This window comes from Chrysochloris asiatica, unplaced genomic scaffold, assembly GCF_000296735.1.
Source record: "Chrysochloris asiatica unplaced genomic scaffold, ChrAsi1.0 scaffold00313, whole genome shotgun sequence".
Taxonomy (NCBI): Eukaryota; Metazoa; Chordata; class Mammalia; order Afrosoricida; family Chrysochloridae; genus Chrysochloris; species Chrysochloris asiatica.
In genome coordinates, this window is record NW_006408831.1 from 747,011 (window position 1) to 756,934 (window position 9,924).

Below are 9,924 nucleotides of genomic sequence, written 5' to 3' on the forward strand. Positions count from 1 at the left end.
ACATTTCGTTATAATACTTGACTTTATCTTTTTCAGCAGCCCTTTGAAATTTTCTGTTCAACTCTTTTACCTCTGTTGGTAGACCACAAAATTTGGAAAAGGACAAGAACTAGGATAGCTTGAGGGCCCAGTTGGCAGGATTTAATCAATGGTCTTGTTAGAGGGTCTTCTGACCTGAGCCATGGAGGGCTGCTTGATAGTGAATGAACTCCAAGTGCTTCCCGGCATTGCTTTCCTCTATTAATATTCATGATCTAACTGGCCAACCCTGAGGACATGGTAACTGGTTGATAAGTGCGCCAGCTGAAATCAACCAGTTCTACTTTGACACACATGGAGTTGTCATCCATTCAACTCCCTAGGGTTATCAGTGGCTAACTTCTGCTTAAGTTGAAATGTCCTGCCTTCAAGTTCAGTTAGTTCTAAACTGAAGATGGAATCCTGGTGTGGCACTGTGGGCTAATGCACCAGACTACAAAGCTGTTTGAACTGCAAGGTTGGTGGTTCAAGCTCACCGGCTGCTCTTTGGAAACCCTATACAGAGTCACTGTGAGTTGGAATTGAATCGACAGCACTTAACAACAACAACAACAAAACTGAAGGTACATCACCAGGCCTTTCTTCCCAGGTCACTCTTGGTGAATTCAAACTTCCAACCTCTCATTCACCTTTTGTGTACCTGTTTTTTGTAACCTTTTTAGTCCTGGTAAGTGCACACTAACATTTCTTCCAAACCACACAGTGTGGGAAAAGATGTTGCTCCAAAGAAAATAGGTGTGCTATAACCTCAAGAAGATGAAACTGAAGCTGAATGGCCAAAAGTGCTTTTGAAGTTCATTGTTTCCATGAAACTCAAAAAAATTCAATAGCCTGTTGTATGCTATGGAGCATGGGTTCTAAGTTGTTGTTGTTAGGTGCCATTGAGTCGGTACCGACTCATAGCAACCCTATGCACAACAGAACGAAACACTGCCTGGTCCTGGGCCAACCTCACAGTTGTTGCCACGCTTGGGCCCAGTGATGCTGTCACTGTGCCGATCCATCTCGCTGGGGGTCTTCCTCTTTTTCTCTGACTGTCCACCTTATCAAACATGATATCCTTCTCCAGCGACTGGTCCCTCCTGAAAGTATGTTCAAAGTATGAGAGATGAAATTTGGCCATCCTGGTCTCTAAGGAGCACTCTGGCTGCACTTCTTCCAATACAGGTCTGTTTGTTCTTTTGGTAACTCATGGTACTTTCAGTATTCTCCTCCAACACCATAACTCAAAATCATCAATTCTTCTACAGTCTTCCTTATTCGCTGTCCAGCTTTTGTATGCATATGAGGTTATTGAAAATACCATGGCTTGGGTCAGGCGCACCTTAGTCCTCAAGCTGGCATCTTTGCTCTTCAACACAGAAATGTGATTTTCTGTCTTGCCAGTGGAATGGAGAGATGGTGGATGGGAAGATGTGGGAATGAGCAGGTGGAAGGGTAGAAATAGAGGAATGACCATAGCTGGTGGTTACTGGCTGTTACTAAGGGGGGTTGCACTGGTGACTCTTCCCTTCCTCTCCTGAGGGCACCTTTCCATAACCAAGGACTGCAGCCTCCCTAGCGCATTGTGAAACTGCTTGCGGATCCTTCTGAGATCAGAGGAGGATTAGAGGCAATTCCAAAATGTTCCAAGGAGTGCATACATGTGACAGCCCAGAGTAGGCTTGATGTGGACAGTGGCCAAGGCGCTTGTATTTTCAGAGGTCTTTTCGGGGAGGATCCCCTAGAAAATGTTTTCAAATCCTGAAAAAACACTAAGGAGCCTATGACACATAGACAAATGGAAGTTGAGTTCTCGTGAGGACAGCCATGAAATCAGAAATTATTCATAGTGAAGAGAAGAGTCTTTGTGGGTTTCCAAAGAAACTTTACACCCAGAACTAAAATGTGGGCTGTGGTTGTCAGCTATGACTGGAAACATGAAGAGGGTCATTGTAATCACCAGTATCAATAAGGTCATGGGGCAAGGTAGCATCAAAATCTGAGTACCACCAAACTGTTTCCAAGGAACCCTCTAAGGGATATAGATTGTTTAGAACTAATCAAACTTGAAGGCAGGGTGTTTCAATTTAAGCAAAGTCATGGATTGGGAAATATGGGTGGGTAGGTAGGTGTGGTGCTGTAGGATCAGCCCTGGACTGTCAACCATAAGGTCAGTGGTTCACACCCAACAGCTGCTCCTTGGAAACCCTATACAGGGATGGTATGAGTCAGAACCAACTCAATGGCACTTTTCAATGACAACAAGGTAGAGGGTAGTGACTCCAAGTATAGCTAGGAGGGAAGGATACAAGGATTGGGCTGATGAGCTCTAACACTTCCAACTTGATCACTCTCTCTATTCTCTGTTATTTTTAGATGCCATTGAGTCAGTTTTGACTCATAGAAACACTGTGTACAACGACATAAAACACTACTTGGTCTGTGCCATCCTCACTGTCACTGCCATGCTTGAGCCCACTGTTACAGCCACTGGCTCAGCCCATCTCACTGAGGGTCTTCCTCTTTTTTACTGACCCTCCACGTTACCAAGTATGATGGTCTGCTCCAGGGACTGATCCCTCCTGATAAGATGTACAAAGGACCTGAAGTCTTTCCACTGTGGCATCCAAAGAACATCCTGGCTGTACTTCCAAGACAAATTTGTTTGGTGTTCTGACAGTCCACAATACATCCTATATTCTTCACCAACATCGTAATTCAAAGCATCAGTTCTTCTTTAGTCATCCTTCTCCTCACTGGTTGTTGTTGGTGGTTGTGTGCTGTTAAGTTGATTCTGACTCATGGTGACACTGTATAGCAGTTCTGAACTTGTAAATCTTTACAGAAGCAGAAACCCCTCCTCTTTCTCATGTATAAGCCTGGTAGATTCGAATTGCTGACATTTCTGTTAGCAGCTCAACTTGTAACCCACTATGCTACCAGGGCTCCTTTCTCTACTCACTCTAGTTGTTGTTGTTAAGTGTCATCGAGTCAGTTGTCACCTTACTGTTAATAGTTCAATGCTTATCCTACAGTGCTGCACCAGGACTCCTCTCTTCTCACTGTGGTTGTTAAGTGCCTTTGAGTCGGTTCCAACTCATAGTGACCCTATATAGGGTTTCTGAGGACTGACTGGTGGGTTTGAACCACCGACCTAGCAGTTCACACCAACCTTGCAGTCGAGTGCTTATCCTGCAGTGCCACATGAGGACTCCGTCTACTCACTGGTGGTGTTGTTATGTGCTATGGAGTCAGTTCCGACTCATAGCGACCCTGTACAGGGTTTCCAAGGCTGTAAATCTTTACAGGAGCAAAAGCCTCATCTTTCTCCTGCCAAACCACTGGTAGTTTCAAACTGCTGAACTTGAGGCTAGCAGCCCAATTCATAACTACCACGCTACCGAGCTCTACTCACTAGCAGGGCAAAATGTGAAGGTTCTGTGTGATATCACATGGTAAAAAGCTTAATTTGCTGTTCTTTACATTAAGTAAAAGGTAAATCTCCTCTACCCTCAATCAGTAATCCTTACACATATGTTTTTTCTGACGTACGAGGCAACTTGATGAACCGACCCTATCTCTTTACTTTCACACTAACCGAAGCACAGTGGCCTATTAGTGGTGTAAAAACAGATTAGACCTGAAACTGGAACCAAAGAAGAGTAGTGGAAGGGAGTCAGAATTAAAATCAATGCTGTGGAAATAATGAATACAACCTGTACCAGCGTGGCTGACAGAGAACAAAACCCCCTACTTCTAATGGAATGTTGACATTAACTTTGCTGAGTAGGTACATTTATGTGAAAGCATTTTGCAAAGTGGTAGATTCACTATAAGCATGCAAGTATTAGGGGTTGGTTTTTTTGTGTGGTTATTTGTGCTAGTATTCTGTTGGAGTCCTGGTGTGGTGCTACAGGATAATGCACTGGACCGTAAGGTGAGTTTGAACCACAAGGTCACTGGTTCAAACCTATCAGCTGCTCCTCGGAAACCCTATACAGGGTTGCTATGAGTCAGAACCAACTTAAGGGCACTTTAACAATAATGACAGTATTGTGTTATCATTTCCTTATGGCATTACTTCGATATTAGTGCCACTGCCTTTTATGCCTACTTAGGTCACTAGATTGTGAGCTCTATGAGGTCAAGGATAGTGTCTCCTTCATTTTAGTATTCCCAGAATCAGGCACAATGAATTACATATTGTCAGACTTTACTCATTGTGGTCCTATCTAATTGAAATTAGCATGGGCAAAGGGCTAATTACAGAGCACACAGTGTTCCCATACATGTCAATGTCTTTACAGGTTTTGCATTGCTTTTAATTTTTTTTTATAAATGATTTTTTGACTATTAAGTAAAAACAAAACCCAAATCCACTGCTATTAAGTTGATTCTGATTCACAGTGACCCTATAGAACAGAGTTCCTCAGGGTTTCCATGATAGTAAATTTTTATGGGAACAGATAATCTCTTCTTTCAATCAGAGCTGCTGGTGGGGTTGAACTACCAACCTTATTATGGTTAGCTTCCTAAATTCTCCTTGTAAAAATAAAATTACCCCTGGTCTTCCCCTTCCCTTCCCATAGTTAAATCACTATAATCAACTCATGTGTTTTCTTTTAGATCTTTTTGGTATTCAGTGATGTATGTATACTCTTAGATATTATATATTATGCATTTTCTATTTTTGTAAATAATAGCAAATTAAAAAAAACAAACAATCTTTTTATTGTAAATTGAATAATGGCTTACAGACCAGATCATCAATGTTACGTTCAACAAATCATTCACTTGATTTCATCCCAATGATTGCAATCCCCTCCATGCAACAACCATTATCCTGCTTCCTCCCTGTGATTCCTATTTCTATTTTACTCACCTTCCCATCCCTTCTTAACTTTGTTCTTAGGTAAAGTTTCCCATTCAAAAGGGAATGGTTGAATGACTAACCATTCCATGGAGAGCACGTCTTACTAGTGTTGTTCCCACTATATAACTATCTACTCCTTGGCCAAAAAGTGGTCCACAAGAGTGAGTTCCTTTCTGGATCTGAAGGGTGTTAAAGGGCCATAGTTTTAGGTTCCTCCAGTTTTTTTCTGACAAGGAAGCTGGGTCTTTTAAAAATAATTTTGTGTTCTACATTTTCTCCCACTCTATCTGGGACCTTCTAATGTGATCCTTTTTGGAGCAGCTGGTAGTGGTAGACAGGCACCATCTAGTTCTTCTGATCTCAGAGTTGTGGGGGCCGATGTTTACATGCTCCATTTGTCAATTGGATAATTCATTCCAAGCGTCTTCAATTCTCAACAATCTTCTTTCGTGTACACATGGAGAGACCAATAGCTATACCATAGATGGCCACTCATGAGCTTTTAAGATCTCAGACACAAATAGTGGCATATTAGCAAGCTTTGCAATTTCCTATTTTTATTCAGTAAGCTATCTGGAACATTGGTGGTGCTATAGGACAAGCACTGAATTGTTAACCTTAAGATCTACTGTTCAAACCAACTAGCTGCTCCTCAGGAGAATGATGAGACTTTCTGTTCCTGCAAAGATTTTCAGCCTCAGAAACCCTATACAGGGTCATTATGAGTTGGAACTGACTCAATGGCACTTGACTACAACAACAACACAAAATGTCTGGAAGATCTACTTACTTAATATCTTTCTTTTCAAATGCTGCACAGATTTCTACAATTTATTTATTAATTATCCATGGTTGAATATTTAGATTGTTTCCAACTTTTCATTATTACAAGCAATGAACATCTTGGATGTGCCTCCTCTGGACATGGGTAAGTAAGTATTTCTTGAGGATAGTTACAAAGAAGTTAAATAGCTGGGTCAGATAATTTGTAAATTTATACCTTTTTTATTTGGGGGGCGGGGATCCATGCTGTCAGATTTCTCTCCAAAGTTTCTGTGCTAATTTATATTTCCAATGGTTTTGTATGAGAGATATGTTCTTCCACATACTTGCCAACTCTTGATATTGTTGCTGTTGTTAGGTGCCATCAAATTGGTTCTAACCCATAGAGAACCTATGTACAACTGAACAATATACTGCCTGGTCCTGCACCATCTTTACAATTGTCACATTTGAGCCAATTGTTGCTGCTACTGTGTTAATCCATCTCATTTAGGGTTTTCTTCTTTTTCACTGACCCTCCACTTTACCTAGCATGAGGTCTTTCTCCAGGGACTGGTCCCTCCTGAAAACATGTCCAAAGTATGAGAAATCACCCTATCCTGGCTTATAAGGAGCATTCTGATTGCACTTCTTCCAACACAGATTTATTTGTTCTTCTGGCAGTTCATGGTACTTGTAATATTCTCTAACACCATAACTAAAATGCATCAATTCTTCTATGGTCTTCCTTATTCATTGTCCAACTTTCATATGCATGTGAGGCTATTGAAAACACCATGGCTTGGGTCAGGTGTACCTTAGTCCTCAAAGTGACATCTTGCTCTTTAACAATTTAAAGAAGTCTTGTGCAGCAGATATGCCTCATGCAATATGTTGTTTGATTGCTTCACTGCTGTTTCCATGAGTGTCGGTTGTGAACCCAAGCAAAATAAAATCTTTGACAACTGTAATGTTTTCTCTATTTATCATGATATTACTTATTGGCTCAGTGGTGAGAATTTTTGTTTTCTTCACATTGAGTTTGAATCCATATAGAAGGTTGTGGTCTTTGATCTTTATCAGTAAGTGTTTTAAGTTTGCTTTGCTTCTAGCAAGCAAGGTTGTATCATTTGCATAGCTCAGGTTGTTAATGAGTCTTCCTGCATCCTGATGCCATGTTCTTCATATAATCCAGCTTCTCAGATTATATACTCAGCATATAATTTGAATAAGTACAGCAAAAAGATACTACCCTGACACACCCCTTTCCTAATTTTAAACCATTCATTATCCCCTTGTTCTGTTCAAACAACTGCCTCTTAATCTATATACAGGTTCTTAATGAGCACAATTAAGTATTCTGGAACATCAATTCTTTGCATGTTATTCATAGTGTGTTATGATCCACAGAATTAAATGCCTTTGCATCTTTCTGGTATTGTCTTCTTTCAGCCAAGATCCCTCTGATGTCAGCAATAATATCCCTTGTTCCATACTGTCTTAGTTATCCAGTGCTGTTATGACAAAAATACCACAAATGGATGGTTTTAACAACCAAAATTTAGTCTTTCACAGTTTACGAGGCTAGCAATCCAAATTCAGTGTGCCACGTCTAGGGAAATACTTTCTCTTTGTTGATTCTGGAGAAAAGTCTTTGTCTCCTTTAAGCATCTTCAGGCCCAGTATTCCTTGGAGATCACCATAGGTATTGGCATTAACCTTCTCCGGGATCTAGGAGCTTCACAGTGCAGGGACTCCAGGTCCAAAGGACTTGTACTCCACTCCTAGCTCTTCTGTTTTGGTGGTAGTAGGTTCCTCTGCTCACTTCTCTCACCTTTTATATCTCAAAAGAAATTAACTCAAGATAAGACCTAACCCTGTAGATTACATTTGGACTTAATATCATAGAAATGAGAATCTACAATACATAGGACAATGTCATCAGTTCAGATCTGACCATATCAGACCACATCATGGGGCTGATTGTATCATATTAGATTCCACCATGGAGGTGATAACTACAGCTTAACTGCTAAACCACTGAGAATCTTGGCCCAACCAAGTTGACACAAAACATTAACTATTGCACACATCCTCTTCTGAATCCAGCTTGAATTGCAGGTAGCACCCTGTCCATGCTGCAGTCATTTTTAATTATCTTCAGCAAAATTTTACTTGCATGCCATATTAATGATATTTCTGGATAATTTCAATATTCTGTTGTATCACCTTTCTTTGAAATGGGCACAAATATGGATCTCTTCCAATAAATTGGCCAGGTAGCTAATTTCTTGGCATAGATGAGTAAGTGCTTCAACATTAGTTTGTTGAAAAATTTCTATTTGTATTTCATCAAATTCTGGAACTTTGTTCCTCACCAGTGATTTCAGTGCAGCTTGGACTTCTTCATTCAATATCATTGGTTCGTGATCAGATGCTACCTCTTTAAATGGTTGAGCATCATACAGTTCTTTTGCTTTCTGTAGCTGTAAATCTTTTCATAAAAGTTTAAAAATAAAAAATCTCATCTTTCTCTTGATAAGTGGTTGGCAGATTCAAATTGATGGCCTTGCAGTTATCAGTTCAACTCATAACCCACTATGCTGCTAGAGGTCATTATTTTGTTCATGTTGTTGTCACATGCTGTTGAATCAGTTCTGACTCATAGCAACCTTGTATAGTGTTTCCAAGGAGTGGCTGGTGGTTTGAAGAACAAACTCTGTGGTTGGAAGTCCAGTGCTTATCCTATGGTGCTACACCAAGACTCCATTGTTGTTGTTGTTAAGTGCCATCAATTCCAACCCATAGTGACCCTGTATAGGGTTTCCGAGGAGCAGCTGGTGAGCTTGAATCACAGACCTTGCAGTTCAAATGCCTTTGTAGTCTGGCTTATTAACCTGCAGCGCCACACCAGGACTTCGGGACTCCATTAGAATCCTTCAATATTGTAACCCAAGGCTCAAATTTTTTCTTCATTTATTTCAACTTGAGAAATACTGAGTGGGTGTTCCCTTTTGTTTTCCTAGTTCCAGGTCTTTGCATATTTCTTTATGATACTAGACTTTGTCTTCTCTAGCTGGCCTTTGAAATTTCCAGTTTGGCTCTTTTTACTTCATCATTTTTTCCTGTTATTTTAGCTTCTTTATGCTCAAAAGCAAGTTTCAGTCTATTCTGGCATAAATTTTGGTCTTTTCTTTTTTCTCAACCTTTTAAATGACCTTCTGTTTTCTTCGTGTATGCTGTTCTTGCTGTCAAAATAAGCTCTTCTTATTTTCGGTCACATTGATGCATCAAATCTATTCTTGAGCTAGCTTCTAAGTTCAGTTGGGATACGTTTAAGGTCATATTTTGGTTCTCATGAATTTGTTTTAATTTTCTTCAGCTTCAGCATAAACTTGTATATGAACAATTGATGCTTTGTTCCACTTTCAGTTCCTGGCCTTTTGGTCTGATGATATTAATCTTCTCCATTGTCTCTCCTCACAGATGTAGTTTTTTATTCCTGTGTATTCCATATGGTGAGGTCCATGTGTACAGTCACCTTTCATGTTGTTTAAAAAAGGTACTTGTGGAGATGGCAGACTAGGCAGAAAGGCTGTGCAGACGTCCATTAATAAAAACATGGAAAACAGGTTGAAACAGATTCAGAAGACAGTCTCAGAACTCTGAACTTCAAGTAAAGGGATAAATAAGTGGATCAAGTGCTTACCAGGAGTAATATTTGGAGAAGGAGAAAGAAAGGATGTTACTTTTGATTTGGGGTAGCAAGCATGTCCCACTGCAACCATTTTGAATGGAGTGAACAGATAGAGGGACAAGAGGGCACTCTCATTGCAGAAACCTGACAGATCTGCAGAGATAAATGTGCAAGCATATTTGAAAATTATTCCTTTTTCATTCTTTTCTATTGTTCTGTCTACTCATCTACATTCTGGAGATCTGAACAAGTAGACACCCCCAGGGAAAGTTCTGCTACACCTGGAAAAAGATCTGCACAGGGCAGATTGCTGGGCACAGAATCAAAGAGGGAGAAGACAACAAGAAGAGCCTGAAACAAGAGTCTCTTCCAAAGTGGGTCTTGCCAGCTCTGAGATGATGCTCAATAGGAGAAACAGCTGAACAGACTTGAGGGGAGGAGAAAAAAAAAAAAAGTCAAAAACAAAACCTTAGGAGTAGAGGTCTCTAGGACCATCAATGGAGAAGAGCCGAGAGCGGGGCCCTACCCAGAGAAGCAGAGATGTCTGAGATAGAGACAGAGATGATGGCAT